Genomic DNA, 17,948 nt, shown 5'->3' on the forward strand with positions numbered 1-17,948 from the left:
AGGTATATCCTTCCACTGTACTGATTACTTATTTAAGATAGGCTGAGGTTATGCTTGAATAACCTTAGAAAATCTTATTTTTCACAAGTCCATCATGGATTGAGTAACCCTCCCTGGCAGCTATGTTCTGTGTGATGACTCATCTCTTGTATGTCAACCATCTAGGCACACAGCCTCCAGTCAAAGCACAAGTGAAGAAATAGCTATGAGAATGGTGAGGGCTTCTCCTCACCTTAATTCATAGTGTTTGAAGCCACTTGCAAACAGATTGTATTAGCCTGAGCAAGACATGCAACTGTGCCTAGCTACAAAGTGCTGATTGGTATTGTTCATTTCCTCTGGCCAGATGGAAAGACTATCAAATAAGGTGGGGTAAACACACAGCATCGTATCTTCCCTGTCCAATTTAATATTAAATTAACAGTTCTGACTTTATGGGAATAGGGTCCTTGTAGACTTGAGAGGCTAAGCAGTTCATTAAACAATAATTAAATGAAACTTTATTGACTATCTGCTATGTGTCAGATTCTTTTTTACCTTATGGTGAGTCCATGGTGAGCAAAGCATAGACATTCACTGCAGTCCTGGGACTTGCATTCCAAAATGACAAGCACACACACACACACACATTTTTATAATGTAATATTGTTGAAATTGAAGAAGTACAGGTAGGCACTTGCAGAGAATTCTATAGAATTATGAGACACACAGTCCCTTGGTAACTAACTTAGATCAGATAGTCAGCAAAGATCTGTTTAAGGAGGTGATATTTAAACTGACATCTGGACGAGATGAAGGAACAACCATCCTGGACAGGAGAAGGTTAGCCCGGAGTTTGCTACAGAAGTGAGCTCTTGGTGGCCTCAGAGCGAAAAGTGGGTCACGGAGGACTGGCAGAGTGAGAGGAGGACCATGAGGTTAGATGTTGTAGGAGCAGAGACAGGTCAGCTCAGACACGTGTTTTAAGGCAGGGAGAAGAGCTTTAAGTACGATGGGAAACCACTGGGGAGCCATGAGCTGGAGGGTGACACAATCTGACTTATGCTGACGATGGGCACATTGCCATCTCCCAAGCCTTGTGCATCCCTGAACCCCCAAAATAGAAGCTACAGTGACAGACATCTGTTTGAGAGCCAGAGGCAATATCAGAGTTGAAAGGCGCTGAGCTCCACTTGCCTCCAATGAGGCTGTCAGAGAAATACATTGCCACTGAAAAATGCCAGGGCTGGCAAAAATCTAGGCTTGTCTGAAAAGCTAAGAGAAAATCGCAGGTGTGTAAAATGCAGCCCTAGTAATAGCCACTCCAGCTGTCATGTAAACTGGTGGTACACATCTGGCCACCAGGCTGAGGTATGAAGTCTCAGAACATTTTTACATGAACGGGAATTGAGTCAAGGTGAGTCAAGGTCATGGGGATGGCTGACCTCTATTGGTTCATCCTTGAAATGAGATGGGGAGAGGAAGGTTAAGTGGGAGGCATTGTAGGAAGACGTTTTCATGCTACTCAGAAGTGGGAACGTCAGCCAGCAGAGGCAGATGGAAAATTCTGCTCCACGTGGGCTGTCAGAACTGCTTCCTGAAAAAGCTGCCGCTGCAGATGATTCTTATGTAGATAGATGCAGTGATGTAAGAAGTAAGATGGTTTGGGGCCTTTATTTCAAACCTTGTTTTCTGGGGCCCTAAAGTTCAAAGAAAGTGCCTCAGGAGCTGCCTTGTTCATGCTTTAAGGAAAAGAAAGGACATCAAAGGCCCTTGCTCTAGTTCATCCAAAGCTCCTCCCATGTGTTACATATTAACAATGGCGGGGTTCCACATGAATTTTTACTTGAAAGAAATGTCCCCACTGCTAAAAAGTATGCCTTGCATACAAGAAAAGAAAACTTAGAGACACAAGGTAGAAAACCATATAAATCACATACATCCATGTGATATTTTATGCTACTTTATTGAATGCTTATGCGAACCCCAATGGACAATGCTTAAGATCACATAGCCAGTAAGTGTTCAAGATGGGATTCAGGGCTGGCTCTCTGACCCTGAAGACCACGTGTCCCTTATGTGTTATTCTGCTCTGTCATGCATGATGACCCCATATCCTCCATTCACTTATTTTGTGACGTCCAGTAGATGCCACCTTCTCTGAACCTCAGTTTCATCATCTATGAAAGAGGAATGTAGGTACAACTTAATAAAGCCAATCTCATTATTTTGAGGTTCAAGTGATACAGTAGGCTTAGGGGAAGAAACTAGCATAAGCCACGTATTGAGCCGGACACATTTACATACACTGGGTCATATAATCATCACTGAAATCTTATGAGGTGGCTTCTGATGCTCAGGTAAGGAAATTGGGCACAGAAAGTTTAGACTAATCACCTGAGCCCAAGCAGCCAGGAATTATGCTGACACTCTGACCCGCGTCTCAGTCCATTCATGTGAACAGACCTTTGCCCACTTACCATAAATTTAAAGGGTTGAACATCATAAATTAAGTTAAAAAACACATATATTGTATGTTCCTATATTGACGAAAGAAAAGCTTATTGTAGCTTCTATATGATTGTAAGTCAACAGTGGTTCAAAAATATCAAAAAAGACCAAGTTTATTTATTATTGTGCATATCTGGGTGTTATATGAATGGAAAGATAATATTTGGTTAGTTTGATAAAAGGGAGACAAAAATAATCTTTAATAATAAAAGCATAACATGCTAATTAGACCAGATATCCAGACGACCTTCCAGACGAAGCCGGGGCTGGGAGGGCTGAGCCCCTTGCATGAATTTTATGCATCAGGCCTGTAGTTTATAAATGATTATTTATTTATTTCATAATTTAATTACCTTTGTTTTAGTAATATCACCATGCTGTATAACCAAATTTTTACATGTTTTTAAATTTTGACAGTGATTTCCTAGCTAACTAAAAATAAAATGTAAATAAAATAAAAGGTTAGTAAATATTAATAAATGTTCATAAGAAATGTAATTTTAATATACTTAAAAAGAAAAAATATAATTATTTTTATGTAATATAAAATAATATTTTCGTCTTTAAATATTCAAATTGATCAAAAAATAAAATGTACATTTAAGTAATGTACATTTAAATAATGTACATTTAAATAATGAATATTATTTTATGTCAAAATTCTGAAGAATTAGTATTGCTTATTTTTAAATTAATTTCTATTGAATACTTTTTAAAATAAGACTTCTCAATTCCACCCTTTAATGTGTATCTAGTTGCCAATTAACCAATACCAATCTTCACACATATTGTTTCTAGACCAACACATTTATAAATGTAAGAGGGATATAAGATATTTACAATTGCAGGTTTTTCCTTAGTTGCTATATGTGGCTACCATGTGCAAACCCTAAGCTAGTGATGTACAGAGCATTTGCTGTGGCTTGGGCAGTGTGACTTGTGAGAGTGGATGTTTGCATGTTGAGTTACAGATCCCACAAGGCTGGTCCTGAAAGAGCTGGACTCCAGGTTACTGAGGTGTCTATGTGCTAAAACAACAACAACAACAACAGCAACAACAACAATAAATACATTCATACACATAAATAAACATACATATACATAAGATAGTCTTTCTTCTTTGTTTATGTATATGTGTACATGTTTCATAATATGAGTGAGCATCTGGTTAGGAATCAATAAGCTTCTTCTGTAAAGAATCACACAGTAAATATTGTTGGTTTTGTGGGTGTAGTGCCTCTAGTGCAACTATTCAATGCTGCTGCTGTAGTGCAAAGCCACCACAGACAACATGTAGATGAGTGCAGTGGGCACCACTTGATTTTGTCCCCCTCAGGCCCTTGACCTTGCACTAAAGGCTGGCATCCCAAAAGGAGTCTCCTTCCCAGGCCCAACTGGGTTCTGCATGTGGCTGTGCCTGTAATCAGAAAAGTGGTTCACAGATATAAACTGCTTAATTCAATAACTGGCTGGAATGAATCTCATTTTATTGATTTACTATTTGAGAGCAGAACGCAGTGGAAAATTTACATAATTGTCTTTTATCAGATAGGATGTTTGACCAAGTTTTATACGCATTGGACTTAACTGAGAAAATTTGTACCAATCTTAGGTGACCAGTTGTTCTAAAACTCTATTATGGTGGGTCTCCTGCTTAAACGCATGTTTATTAATTTCTATTTGGTGTCTTTATTGATATTGGGGATAAGAGAGACATCTAAGCATGGAGCATGTCCACTTATCATCTGAGAGCAAGGGTGGTAAGAACATCAGCACCACCACCAATAATAATAGTTTAACAATAAATTATCATGAGGTTCTCATTATGAGCCTTGCATATAAAAACTCGTGTAGTAAGAGACAAATCAATCTGTAATTTTCCAGGGAAAATGTATACCCCACAGCATCCTTTGGAGCCCACTCTGTGGAATATGGGGTGTAATGGAGACAAAAAGCCAGGGTCCAATCACTCCATTGATACTTACTTGCCTACAAAACCAGTGATTACTTTGAAAGTTATATAAATATTTAACCAGTATGTTGTATACCTGTATGTCAACGATATTATATTGTCCCCAGTAGTTAACTTGTGTGATTAAAAACAGACAAACAAACAAACATAAAAAGAGAATAGTATCATAAAAACAATTGCAATGTTGTAGAAATGAAATCAGATTTATAAAGCACATTTTAAAAAAAGTACAGGTATCACATAAATATTAACTAATTACTATTTTCACTCAATAGTACAGAAAGCCTAGAAATTTATCCTTAATAATTTTCTAAATGTCTTTCCTCTGTGCTTTCTTTCACACTGAGAATCAGGAAGCCAGTGGTCATGGAAAAACAAAACAGAACGCATCCAGAATCCTATGATCATAGAAACAACCGCATGGCTTCAGCAACCAGACTTTGAGTTTGTGTGTTTTTTAAAGTGCAATTTGTTTCCGGTACTGTTTTTAAAATGTGGCCTTTCAATACGTTTTGGCATTAGCTTGCAACATATACTTACCCTGGGAGTTAATGTATGTAAAATCGGTTCCAAGCTTAGAGACAATTCCTGCTGACGTAAAGGTAATATACGGTGCTTGTTGTTAGGAATGTGTGTGCAGGTGCACCGTGCGCAATTGGCATTAGCATTAACCACAGACTGGAATTTGGCAGGTGCTAGACTTTATAGCAAGTATAATCTAGTGTCACTGCGAAAAGCAGTTATAAAACTTCTGGTTTTTTTTGAGAGACAGTTAGAATGTAATTAGAATTATAAGCATGAGGGTGTGTGTGTATTTGTTACATTTAATTTTTCTCTTTGTCTCTTTATAGGACTCCCATCAAGCAGTACTCGCGTCCTAACTTTTTAGTGTTCTTTTCATATCCAGATGAGGAAATGCATTTTCTAGCCCTAGATCCCCTGAATATCCACAATGCTAGGAGCTCCCTAAGGCCAAGCGTTGGGTTGTTCATTTCCACGTACCCGTGTCCCCAGCAGCTCACTTGTGTTATTCTCAAGAAGGATGCTATCTTCCTGACTGATATCTATTAGGGATTGTTCCCATGAAGACTCATAAAGTGGGTGCTACTTAATTTTTACAAACTTTCTCTTGACATAGTGCTCCCCAAAATGCAATATCACATTTTTATAATTCTTTTGTAGTATTCACAGAAGACTGACAAATGACATATCAAATGACAAAATCAGGGGTCCATGCAAAATTCATCCACTCAGCAAATACTTATTGAACATCTATTATATGAAAGGGCTTAAGAGATGCAGCAGTGAGCCAACACGAGGTTCCCACAAACAGGGATCACGGTTGATGTAAGAGATCCGAAACTATTTGGCATAAGAATGTAAAACTCTAAATAAGAGCTGCCAAATTCATAGAACTGTCTATGTGCTAGGGATGATTCTAAGTGTTTTATATGCACTAACTAGTGTACTCCTTCAAACAACCCTATTGTAATTTTACAAAAGATGAAACACACGTACGGAGGATGAGGTAACTTACTTTGCATAGTGTGTACTTGATTTAACCACATTTTTAACCCATGTGGTTTAGCTCCAGGGCTAAACACACAGTTACTGACTTATTGTATTTTGTCTCATTCATGCCATTATTTGCTTCAAAATGTAAGGCAAAGCTTCAGTCAGATAAATAACCTATGTGCTTGTTTTTATGTTTATTATTTCCCACAACCAAGGTTTTTAATGTATCACAGCAGTAAAGAGTTCAAGGTGATACTACCTGTTAAGAATGTAGAGTCTGAATACTCTTCTATTTTATTGATGTCACATAGAACCATATGCTATGGATGTCAACTGGGTGAAGGGCAGGGCAACATACTCATAAAAACTGACACACAGGTTCTGACCGGTTTGGCTCAGTGGATGGAGCGATGGCCTGCAGACTGAAGGGTCCCGGGTTCGATTCCGGTCAAGGGAATGTACCTTGGTTGCGGGCATATTCCCAGTGGGGGGGTGTGCAGGAGGCAGCTGATGTTTCTCTCTCATCAATGTTCCTGACTCTCTATCCCTCTCCCTTCCTCTCTGTAAAAAATCAATAAAATATATTAAAAAAAACCAAAAACCTGAAACACAGGAATTCTGTGCCAAAAAATAGCTATCGCACATGCTCCTGAGGCCCAGCCTGGGGTTAGCAGGGCCAGAATTTCTCTCAGCTCTTGGACAGCTCCCAGACAAGAGCAAATAGTTGAATGGAGAATTGTCCCAAACAATATTAAATAAGGCCAGCAGCGCAGTAAAAACCAAATACAAAATTGTGCAGTATACTACACATCAAATACCTAATTGGAAGTTACTGAATAGTCTAGTCATCTTTAAAAAAATAATAATCTGTTTGTAAAATGTGCTGGGGAAAAACCTCCATGAGCTGACCATTTGTTAAGGTTACAGGAAATCAGCCATAAATTTTGATTTTTATCAGAGTGGATGACCCTCAGCTCTGCATCCTGAATACATTTTTACAAATCTATTGAATCTATTCCTCATGTAGGACAATACAATGTCTTTGGCATGTAGAAAGTATTCTCTGTTAGTACAAATACTGCAGAATTTGTACGCATAAATCAATAAACATGTCTATGAATTACTACTTGGCTGTAAAAATTTAAAAAAGAAAGAAATATTAGCCTTGTGACAGCATGGATGGACCTGGAGAGTTTTATTCTAAGTGAAATAAGCCAGTCAAAGAAGACAAATACCATATGTGGAATCTAATGAACAAAATAAACTAAAAAATAGAAATAGACTCATAGATACAGAGAACAGACTGATAGCTGTTAGAGGAGAGGGAGGTTAGGGGAATGGGTAAAAAAGGTGAAAGGATTAAGCAAAACAAAACCCAAAAAACTTCATATACACAGACAACATTATGGTGCTTATCAGAGTGAAAGGGGAGTGGGGGAGGTAGAAAAGGGTAAAGGTGGGATAAATGGTGATGGGAGAAGACTTGAGTTGGGGTGGTGAACACACAATCTATAATAATAAAAACATAATATGCTAATTAGACCAGACAGCCAAACGACCTTCTGGACATCATTCTGGATGTCCTTCCTGACGAAGCTGTGGGGGCAGGGGCTGAGGCAGAGGCAGTTAGGGGAGATCAAGCAGGCAGGTAAGTGGTTAGGGGCGATCAGGCAGGCAGGCAGAGGGGTTAGGGGTGATCAGGCAGGCAGGTGAGTGGTTAGGGGAGATCAGGCAGGCAGGCAGATGAGCAGTTAGGAGCCAGCGGTCCCAGATTGTGAGAGGGTGCAGGCCAGGCTGATGGACACCCCTGCCTGTGCATGAATTTCATCGCCAGGCCTCTATTATAATATATAGATGATGTATTATAGAATTGTACACCTGAAACATGTAATTTTGTTAACCATTTAACCGATTAAATTTAATAAAAATTATACGAAAGAAGTACTAGTATATGTGCATGTACCTATAATGCACATATATATCAAAACAAGAAAAATACCCTAACAGAAAAATGGCAAAGATGGGAAAATTAACAGAGGAGAAAATATAAATGGCAAAAGAAAATAATACACAAAAGAAAAAAATGCTTATTCTCACCAGCAATCAGTAAAATCCAAATTTAAATAAATATGATCTCATCTCACCCTTACAAATTTTAAAAAATACAGGTATTAATATTTTTAACAAGGAGCTTTGCAAGAATGTAGAAAAATAAAAATTCATGTTATTAACAAATTGTTACAACCACTTTAGAGAGCTATTGGAAAAGGGCTGGTAGCTTGTAGTGGCGTATAATCTCTCAATGAGTAGTATGCATCTTGATGGTATTATAGAGAAACACCCATATATGTACAAAAGAAGAGAATGCTCCATTGAAGCACTGATTGTAATAACCAAAGTGGAATAAAGTGTTTCTCAGAAGGAGAATAAATTAATAAATCATGGTTTATTCATATAATCATTCTATAGAGCAGTTAAAATAGATTATATTTATACGTATCAATATGGCTCTATCTCAAAAACATAAAAGAGAGCATAAAGCAGTATGACTCCACTTATGTAAATTTTAAAGCACACAAAACAACAAATGTATTTATGATTCTTTTTCAGTTGGGCTCCCTGAGAGCACAGTCTAAGGAGGAGGGCCGTGTGCGAACCATTCAGCAGAGATTGTCGTAGGAAGATGTAAGGAAGAAAAGCAAAACAGAGCAGAGTGCAAAGCCACGTCCCAATGTGGTTGAAATTGAGGACTCAGCCCATCCTATGGAGTCTGGAGCTGGGATGGCTCTTCAGAGTGACTCCATATTGAGACAAGGGGGCTGAGGATGTACATTTCTGCATCAGCCAGCCATGGGCCATGGCCAGGTAGCCCTTAGCTGGAAGCAATGCTAAGCCTGGGGTACAGCTGGGAGCCATCGCAGCTGATGTCAGCAGTTGACGGATGGGTGTGTTGGACCTGAGGAGGGGACCTGTATGTAATACTGTGGTATCCACTTTGCTGTCATTCATATAAATGCAATAAGAGTACTGTGCACACATGCACAGGAATGATGCACATGGGCTTGAGGGTAGCAGTTTTCTCCGGGGAGGGAGGCACAGGGAGGAAAAGGGTGAGGGGCAAGCTTCAGATGGATCTGCAATGTTTCATTCATTAAAAAACATGATGTAGAAGCAAATGTAAAGATATTTTACCTTATTGGTGTACCTGTGTCCATTATATTATATTCTGTATCTTCAAAATGTTTCAAATATTTTCAATCCAGTCATATTGGAGGGTGATAAAATGACATTCAAAAAGTGGCCTAAAATAAAGCAAATTTTTTTTTCTGTTTTTTTTTTTTTTTTTTTTTTTTTTTTTTTTTTTTTTTTTTTTTTTTTTATTGCTTAAAGTATTACAAAGGGTATTACATATGTGTCCATTTTATCCCCCCGCCCTAGACAGTCCCCTAGCCTCCCCTATCCCCCCATGTCTTATGTCCACTGGTTATGCTTCTATGCATGCATACAAGTCCTTTAGTTGATCTCTTACCCCCCGACCACCAGCCCCGCAACCCTCCCCGGCCTTCCTGCTGCAGTTTGACAATCTGTTTGAGGCAGCTCTGCCTCTGTATCTATTATTGTTCAAAAGTTTATAATGGTCTCTATTATCCATGAATGAGTGAGATCATGTGGTATTTTTCCTTCATTGACTGGCTTATTTCACTTAGCATAATGCTCTCCAGTTCCATCCATGACGTTGCAAATGGTAAGAGTTCCTTCCTTTTTAGAGCAGCATAGTATTCCATCGTGTAGATGTACCACAGTTTTCTAATCCATTCATCTACTGATGGGCACTTAGGCTGTTTCCAGATCTTAGCTATGGTGAATTGTGCTGCTATGAACATAGGGGTGCATATATCCTTTCTGATTGGTGTTTCTGGTTTCTTGGGATATATTCCTAGAAGTGGGATCACAGGGTCAAATGGGAGTTCCATTTTCAGTTTTTTAAGGAAACTCCATACTGTCTTCCATAGTGGCTGCACCAGTCTGCATTCCCACCAGCAGTGCACAAGTGTTCCTTTTTCTCCACATCCTCTCCAGCACTTGTCGTTTGTTGATTTGTTGATGATAGCCAGTCTGACAGGTGTGAGATGGTACCTCATTGTTGTTTTGATTTGCATCTCTCGGATGATTAGTGACTTTGAGCATGTTTTCATATGTCTCTTGGCTTTCTGAATGTCCTCTTTTGAAAGGTGTCTATTTAGGTCCTTTGCCCATTTTTTGATTGGATTGTTTATCTTCCTTTTGTTAAGTTGTATGAGTTCCCTATAAATTTTGGAGATTAGGCCCTTATCGGATATGACATTGGCAAATATGTTTTCCCACACAGTGGGTTTTCTCGTTGTTTTGTTGATGGTTTCTTTTGCTGTGCAGAAGCTTTTTATTTTGATGTAGTCCCATTTGTTCATTTTCTCTTTAGTTTCAAGTGCCCTAGGAGCTGTATCAGTGAAGAAATTGCTTCGGCATATGTCTGAGATTTTGTTGCCTTTGGATTCTTCTAGAATTTTTATAGTTTCCTGTCGTACATTTAAGTCCTTTATCCATTTTGAGTTTATTTTTGTGTATGGTGTAAGTTGGTGGTCTAGTTTCATTTTCTTGCATATATCTGTCCAATTTTCCCAGCACCATTTATTGAAGAGACTATCTTGGCTCCATTGTATGTTCTTGCCTCCTTTGTCAAATATTAATTGAGCATATTGGTTCGGGCCGATTTCTGGGCTCTCTATTCTATTCCATTGATCTATATGCCTATTCTTGTGCCAGTACCAGGCAGTTTTGAGAACAGTGGCTTTGTAATACATCTTGATATCTGGTATTGAGATCCCACCTACTTTGGTCTTTTTCAGGATTGCTGCAGCTATTCGAGGTCTTTTTTTATTCCAGATGAATTTTTGGAGAGTTCGTTCTAGATCTCTGAAGTATGCCGTTGGTATTTTAATGGGGAGTGCGTTGAATTTATAGATTGCTTTGGGTAGTATGGACATTTTAATGATGTTGATTCTACCAATCCATGAACACGGTATGTTCTTCCATCTGTTTATGTCTTCCTCTATATCTTTTTTCAACGTCCTGTAGTTTTCTGAGTAGAGGTCTTTTACCTCTTTAGTTAAGTTTATTCCTAGGTAGCTTAATTTTTTTGGTGCGATGGTAAACGGGATTGTTTTTATAATCTCTCTTTCTGAAAGTTCACTATTGGTGTATAGAAATGCCTCGGATTTCTTGGGGTTAATTTTGTATCCTGCTACATTGCCAAATTCATGTATTAAGTCCAGTAGCTTTTTGATGGAGTCTCTAGGGTTTTGTATGTATAATATCATGTCGTCTGCAAATAAGGACAGTTTTACTTCCTCTTTTCCAATTTGGATGCCTTTTATTTCTTCTTCTTGCCGAATTGCAATGGCTAACACTTCCAGTACTATGTTGAACAGGAGTGGTGAGAGGGGGCATCCCTGTCTTGTTCCTGTTCTTAGGGGAAATGGTGTTAGTTTTTGTCCATTGAGTATGATGTTGGCTGTGGGCCTGTCATATATGGCTTTTATTATGTTGAGGTATGATCCTTCTACTCCCACCTTGCTGAGAGCTTTTATCAAAAATGGGTGTTGAATTTTGTCAAATGCTTTTTCTGCATCAATTGATATGACCATGTGGTTTTTTTCTTTCAATTTGTTTATGTGATGTATCACGTTTATTGATTTGCGGATATTGTACCATCCTTGCATCCCTGGGATAAATCCTACTTGGTCATGGTGTATGATCTTTCTGATGTACTGCTGGATCCGATTTGCTAAAATTTTGTTGAGGATTTTGGCATCTATGTTCATGAGGGATATTGGCCTGTAATTCTCTTTCATTGTGTTGTCTTTCCCTGGTTTTGGTATTAGGGTGATGCTGGCTTCATAGAATGAGCTTGGAAGTGTTCCTTCCTCTTGAATTTTTTGTAGTAGTCTGAGGAGGATAGGTTTTAGTTCTTCCTTGAATGTTTGGTAAAACTCCCCTGTGAAGCCGTCTGGTCCTGGGCTTTTGTTTGCTGGAAGCTTTTTGATGACTGCTTCAATTTCTTCCATAGTTATTGGCCTGTTGAGATTTTTAGATTCTTCCTGATTGAGTTTTGGAATGTTGTATTTTTCTAGGAATTTGTCCATTTCCTCCAGGTTGTCTAGTTTGTTGGAGTAGAGCTGTCCATAGTATTTTTTAACAATCATTTGTATTTCTGTGGGGTCTGTTGTTATTTCGCCTCTATCGTTTCTGATTTTGTTTATTTGGGTCCTCTCTCTTTGCTTCTTGGTGAGTCTGGCTAGAGGTTTGTCAATCTTGTTTATCCTTTCAAAGAACCAGCTCTTGGTTTCATTGATTTTCTGTATTGTTTTTTTGGTCTCTATGTCATTTATTTCTGCTCTAATCTTTATTATCTCCTTCCTTCTGCTCACTCTGGGGTTTTCTTGTTGCTCTCTTTCTAATTCTTTGAGTTGTAGAGTTAGATGATTTACTACCATTTTTTCTTGTTTTTTGAGATAGGCCTGTAGAGCTATAAACTTCCCTCTCAGGACTGCTTTCATTGTGTCCCATAGGTTTTGGATTGTTGTGTTTTCATTGTCATTAGTTTCCAGGATGTTTCGAATTTCTTCTTTGATTTCATTGGTAACCCAATCAATATTTAATAGCATGCTATTCAGCTTCCAGGTGTTTGAGTATTTTGGGTTGTTTTTATTGTAGTTTATTTCTAATATTATGCCATCGTGGTCTGCGAAGACGCTTTTTATGATTTCAATTTTCTTGAATTTGGGGATACTTTGCTTGTGACCCAATATATGGTCTATTTTTGAATATGTCCTATGAGCATTTGAGTAGAATGTATATTCCCTGGCTTTCGGGTGAAGTGTTCTGAAGATGTCTATTAAGTCCATCTGATCTAGTGAGTCATTTAGGATTGCTGTATCTTTGCTGATTATTTGTCTAGAGGACTTATCCAGTGCTGTCAGTGGTGTATTAAAGTCCCCTACTATGATTGTATTGTTGTCGATGTCTCCTTTGATATCTTCCAGGAGTTTTTTTATGAATTTGGGTGCTCCTGCATTGGGTGCATATATGTTTACCAGGATTATATCTTCTTGTTGTATTGATCCCTTTAGTATTATGAAGTGGCCTTCCTTATCTCTTGTTATGGCCTTCACTTTGAGGTCTATTTTGTCCGATATAAGTATTGCTACCCCAGCTTTCTTTTCCTTTCCATTTGCCTGAAAGATATTTTTCCATCCTTTCACTTTCAGTCTGTGTGAGTCCCTTCTAATGAGGTGGGTTTCTTGTAGACAGCAGATGTATGGGTCATGTTTTTTTATCCATTCAGCCACTCGATGTCTTTTGTTTGGAGCATTTAGTCCGTTTACGTTTCAAGTTATTATTGAAAGGTAGTTGTTTGTAGGCATTTCTGTTTTTGTGTGGCTGTTTTCTTTCTGAGCTTTTAATTTCTTATTTTTATACCAGTCCCTTTAGCATTCCTTGCATTGCTGGCTTGGTGGTGATAAACTCCCTTAGCCTTTTTTTGTCTGTGAAGCTTCTTATTTCCCCTTCAAGTTTGAATGATAGCCTTGCTGGATAGAGTATTCTTGGATTCAGTCCTTTGCTTTGCATCACTTTGTAAATTTCCGTCCATTCTTTTCTGGCCTGATGTGTTTCTGTTGAGAAATCATTTGACAATCTAATGGGAGATCCCTTGTATGTAACTTTCCGTCTCTCTCTTGCAGCCTGTAAGATTCTCTCTTTGTCCTGAACATTTGCCATGGTAATTATGATGTGTCTTGGTGTGGGTCTTTTTGGGTTCACCTTGTTTGGGACTCTCTGGGCTTGTGTGACTTTTTTCTTCCCCACCTCAGGGAAGTTTTCTGATATTATTTCTTCTAATAGGTTTTCTAATCCTTGTTCATCCTTCTGTTGTTCTGGTACCCCTATTATTCGTATGTTGTTTCGTTTCATGTTGTCCCAAAGCTCCCTTAGGCTCTCCTCCTGTCTTTTCATTTTTTTCTCCAATTGCAGTACATTTTGGGTGTGTTTTGCTTCCTTGTCTTCTAAATCACTAATTCGGTCCTCCGCTTCTCCTAGTCTACTGTTGATACTTTCAATGGAGTTTTTCATTGCAGCTATATCGCTCTTCATATCTTCTTGGGTCTTACTTAAGTTGTTGATTTTTTCATCTGTTTCTTCTAGCTTCTTCCATATGTTATCGATTTTTTCATCTGTTTCTTCTAGCTTCTTCCATATGTTATCGATTTTTTCATCTGTTTCTTCTTGCTTCTTGCTGAGGTTGTCGATTTTTTCCTCCATCCGGTTTATGCACTCTAGGACCCTTATTCTGAATTCTTTTTCTGTCATGTTGCATGCCTCTGTATTACTTAGCTGCTTTTCTGGAGAGTCCTCCTTCTCTTTCCTTTGGGGGTTTCTTTGTCTACCCATGTTTGATCTCACTGACATATCTAGACGTTGAGTCGTTCAGTGGCTGCTCCCTTGGTGGCAGTGACTCCTTGGTCTGCGGTTCCTCTTCGGGCGGTTGCGGTAGCAGCTGCTCTTCAGTTGGCAGCAACTCCTCTGGTGGGTGCTGTTCACAGCTGTGGTGGCTCTTCTGGCTGGTGGGGCGAGGTTTCACGTACAGCTGCTGTTCCTCAGCAGAGGGTGTGGTGCTCAGGAGGTTGCTGTTGCTTGGATCTGCTGTGTTGATTTAAAGGCACAAAATACAACACAACAAGGCACCACGTACCAGGCACTATACACAAATATATTCACGATATTAATAACCCCAAATAAAGGTGACCACCTGAATTAAGAGAATTAGGGGATAAGGAAGAAGGAAGAGAAAAAGAGAAAAGAGAAAAAAGAAAAGAAAATTAGGGACCAAAAAAAGGAGTGCAAAAATGAAAGTGGGAAAAAGGAGGGGGGAAAGTAAAAGCGAGAAAAGAAAGGAAAAGAAAAAAAAAGAGCGAAAAGAGAGAATGAAGTGGAAGAGGGGAAGAGACTTTTTATATGAGGAGAATGCTCCTATAGAACAGCCATTAATCCCAACAAATTCCAGCAACAGCTCCCTGGAGATAAATGCAAACTAGAAACAACCAATAATATAACAATGAAAATAGAATGGAGAACACTAATCCCAAAATAAAATAAAGAGAAAATAAAATGGCACTTTAAAAAAATGGTAAAATGGTAGCAGTAATAATACTGGTTAAAAATAAGAAGGTAGTAATTAAAAGGGTAAAATCAGGTGATGGAAAAAGAAGAAAAAAAAAAAAAGAAGAAGAGGAAAAGAAAAAAAAAAAAAAAAAAAAAGAAAAAAAATTGGTTTCTTAGTTAAAAGGTGAAAAAAGAAAGAAAAAAAAAATATTGCAGTAGTGAAGGTCCTTCGGTTCTTCTATTCTTCAGTGTGGCTCGCCTTAGACCTGCCCGGTATTCAGGAGAGTGTTGAGTTTCCCTGCGATACACTGTTCCTCTGTGTTGTAAACCACAGTCCTTATTTTAAAGCAAGCCGCATTTGTTTCCCAGACTGCCTTATTTTGTGTTTAGCAAAGAGTCAGTTTGTGGGTCAGCCTCTGGGTGGCAGTGTTCTGGGGTTGGCCTCTGAGGCTACAGGGCCTCTCTGTCCAGTGGAAGTTCACTGCCCAGAGCTGGCTGCGTAAGAGTTACCAGTGCTGTGTTGTTGCTGGGATTGAAAATCCCTCTATAGGCCAGACCCTGTTAACTCCCAGGGACTGATCAGGTTATTTTAATCCTTGATCTCCTACAGGGTGGAATCTGGGTGTGGCTGTGCTCCTTGCCTGGGGGCTGGGGGGAGGAGTCTCACTCTCCGGAGAGAATGGCTGCCTCAGACGTGGGCTCAGGGGTGTCTCAGCACTCAATTCGCTGCCACCTCTCCCGGCCCCCCTTCTCTCCTCAGTCTCTCCCCAGATTCCACTCCTCCGCACACTCTCCCTCTCTTCAGCACAGGTGAGTGTCTGTATCCGAAATGTCCCATGAACAGGATTCAGTGAAAACAAACAAACAAACGCCGGCCGCGGAAACGGGGAAGGCTTGGTTTCTGTAAGCTTCTTCTCTTACCGGGACTGCATGGTCTGATCAGCTCTTCAGGCTGCCCCCTTTAGGCTCAGTCCTCTGTGATCACAGACCGAGCTCTCAATTCCCCCGGCAGCGCCAGGAATCCCGCGGTTCTCCTTTCCCCTGTTAGGGGCTGTGCCTGTCCCAAGGGACGCGGCTGTCTGCCACGCGGTCTCCCTCCGACTCTCTGGGCTCAGAGGTCTGGCAAACTTTCCTGCCCAAATCCCTGGTTTTTTTACCTTTCCAGGGGAGTTCTGCTCTTCCCGGATGTAAACCGTCTCGCCAGCTGAGGAATTTCGCCAATTCGGGGTGGATGTTACTAGTTTCAGCTGCTCACTCCATTTGCTCAGGGACACGACCTGGGACGCGTCTGCCTATACCGCCGCCATCTTCCTGAATCTTTTTCTGTTTTTAATTTAAAAAGCAAAAGCTTTGGTCATGATGTGATGGCTGTTTTCAAAGCATAATTGAAATTACAGTTGACCTAGTACCTTTACAAAAGTCATTTAGTGCCGGGGTCCAACCCCAGCAGGTCCAGGGGTCCCCAAAGGTGTGGATGGAGTCGGCGAAGAAGGAATGACACAGAGACAGCGTTCAGTTGATCAGCAGCCTAGCCAGGATCTCCAGCCAGGATCTCCAGCCAAGTTCTGGTCTGGATCTCCAGAGAGGTTCTGCTTAGGATCTCCAGCCAGGTTCTGTGTCCATGTTCTCTTGCTAGGTTCTCCAGGTTCTCCAGCCAGGTTCAGTCACCAGGTTCTAGTCAGGTTCTCTTGCCAATTTCTGTAGTCAGGTTCAGTCCAGGATCTTTTGCCATGTTCTCTCGCTAGGTTCTGTCTCTAGGTTCTGAGGTCAGTTTCTGTCCAGGAACTTTTGCCATGTTCTCTCCAGCGAAGTTCTTCTGTCTCTAGAGAACATTCTGTGTAGGTTCTGTGCCTAGGTTCTATCTCTCTTGGTTCCGTATTCTAAGTTCTGTCTCTTGCTGTCTTATTACATCTGTATTTATACCAGTTGACTCAATCCTATCAATCTCTATTACAAAGGTTAGGGCGTTTCTTATCTCCATTCCAGGGAGTAAAGATTATGTAGCTTAAGCATGATTGTTCGTAGTTAAAGTGATTAATTACCCACCTGGCACTAGTTAAGAGGTTTTATTCCCTCCCTAACTTCAGGGGAAAATCCCTACCTGGGGAAACAACCTTTCTCAGAGACCTTGGTTAAAACACATAGTTCCAAGAAGGTGAGCAAACATATTAAGAACAGTATGCCATATATGCCAGGTCCCTTGAAACAGCAAGCATGGACCGGCTCCCGGCAAATTCCCCCTTTTTTATTTTTTAAAAGCAGGCATTAAAAAGAAAAACCCCAAATGCTCTCTTATATCCATTTTAAGAGTAGGATTGGCGCTTTCCGCTATTACCTGAGTCCTGATCTATCATCCCAGGGAGAGCTTGCCAATCCTGCACTTTCCCAGGGTAGAAAGGCTGCAGTGGGGTTAAGGATAAGGCTCCTTGGGCCTACCTTCTCCCATGCCATTACATTTACCTTTCCTTCCTCAGAAAAGCATGGATATATTTCTTGTATAAAACGTTCTGTCTGACTGGGAGTAACCTTAATTCCTCTGCTAGCAAGCATATATGTTAAAAGATCAATACAGAGTCTTTTTTCTTTAGACTCAGTATGGCACATCTTCTTAATCTAAAGATCAATACAGAGTCTTCTTTCTTTGGACTCAGTAAGGCACATCTTCTCAATCTAAGTTCTGTACTATCCACCTTCTTACCCTATTTATCCTCTATAGGGGGGTCTGTAGCACCCTGGTGGAGTCCTATCCGTCCCGAGTGTGGGGCGGGGGGGG

This window comes from Myotis myotis, unplaced genomic scaffold, assembly GCF_014108235.1.
Source record: "Myotis myotis isolate mMyoMyo1 unplaced genomic scaffold, mMyoMyo1.p scaffold_m19_p_1, whole genome shotgun sequence".
Lineage (NCBI taxonomy): Eukaryota > Metazoa > Chordata > Mammalia > Chiroptera > Vespertilionidae > Myotis > Myotis myotis.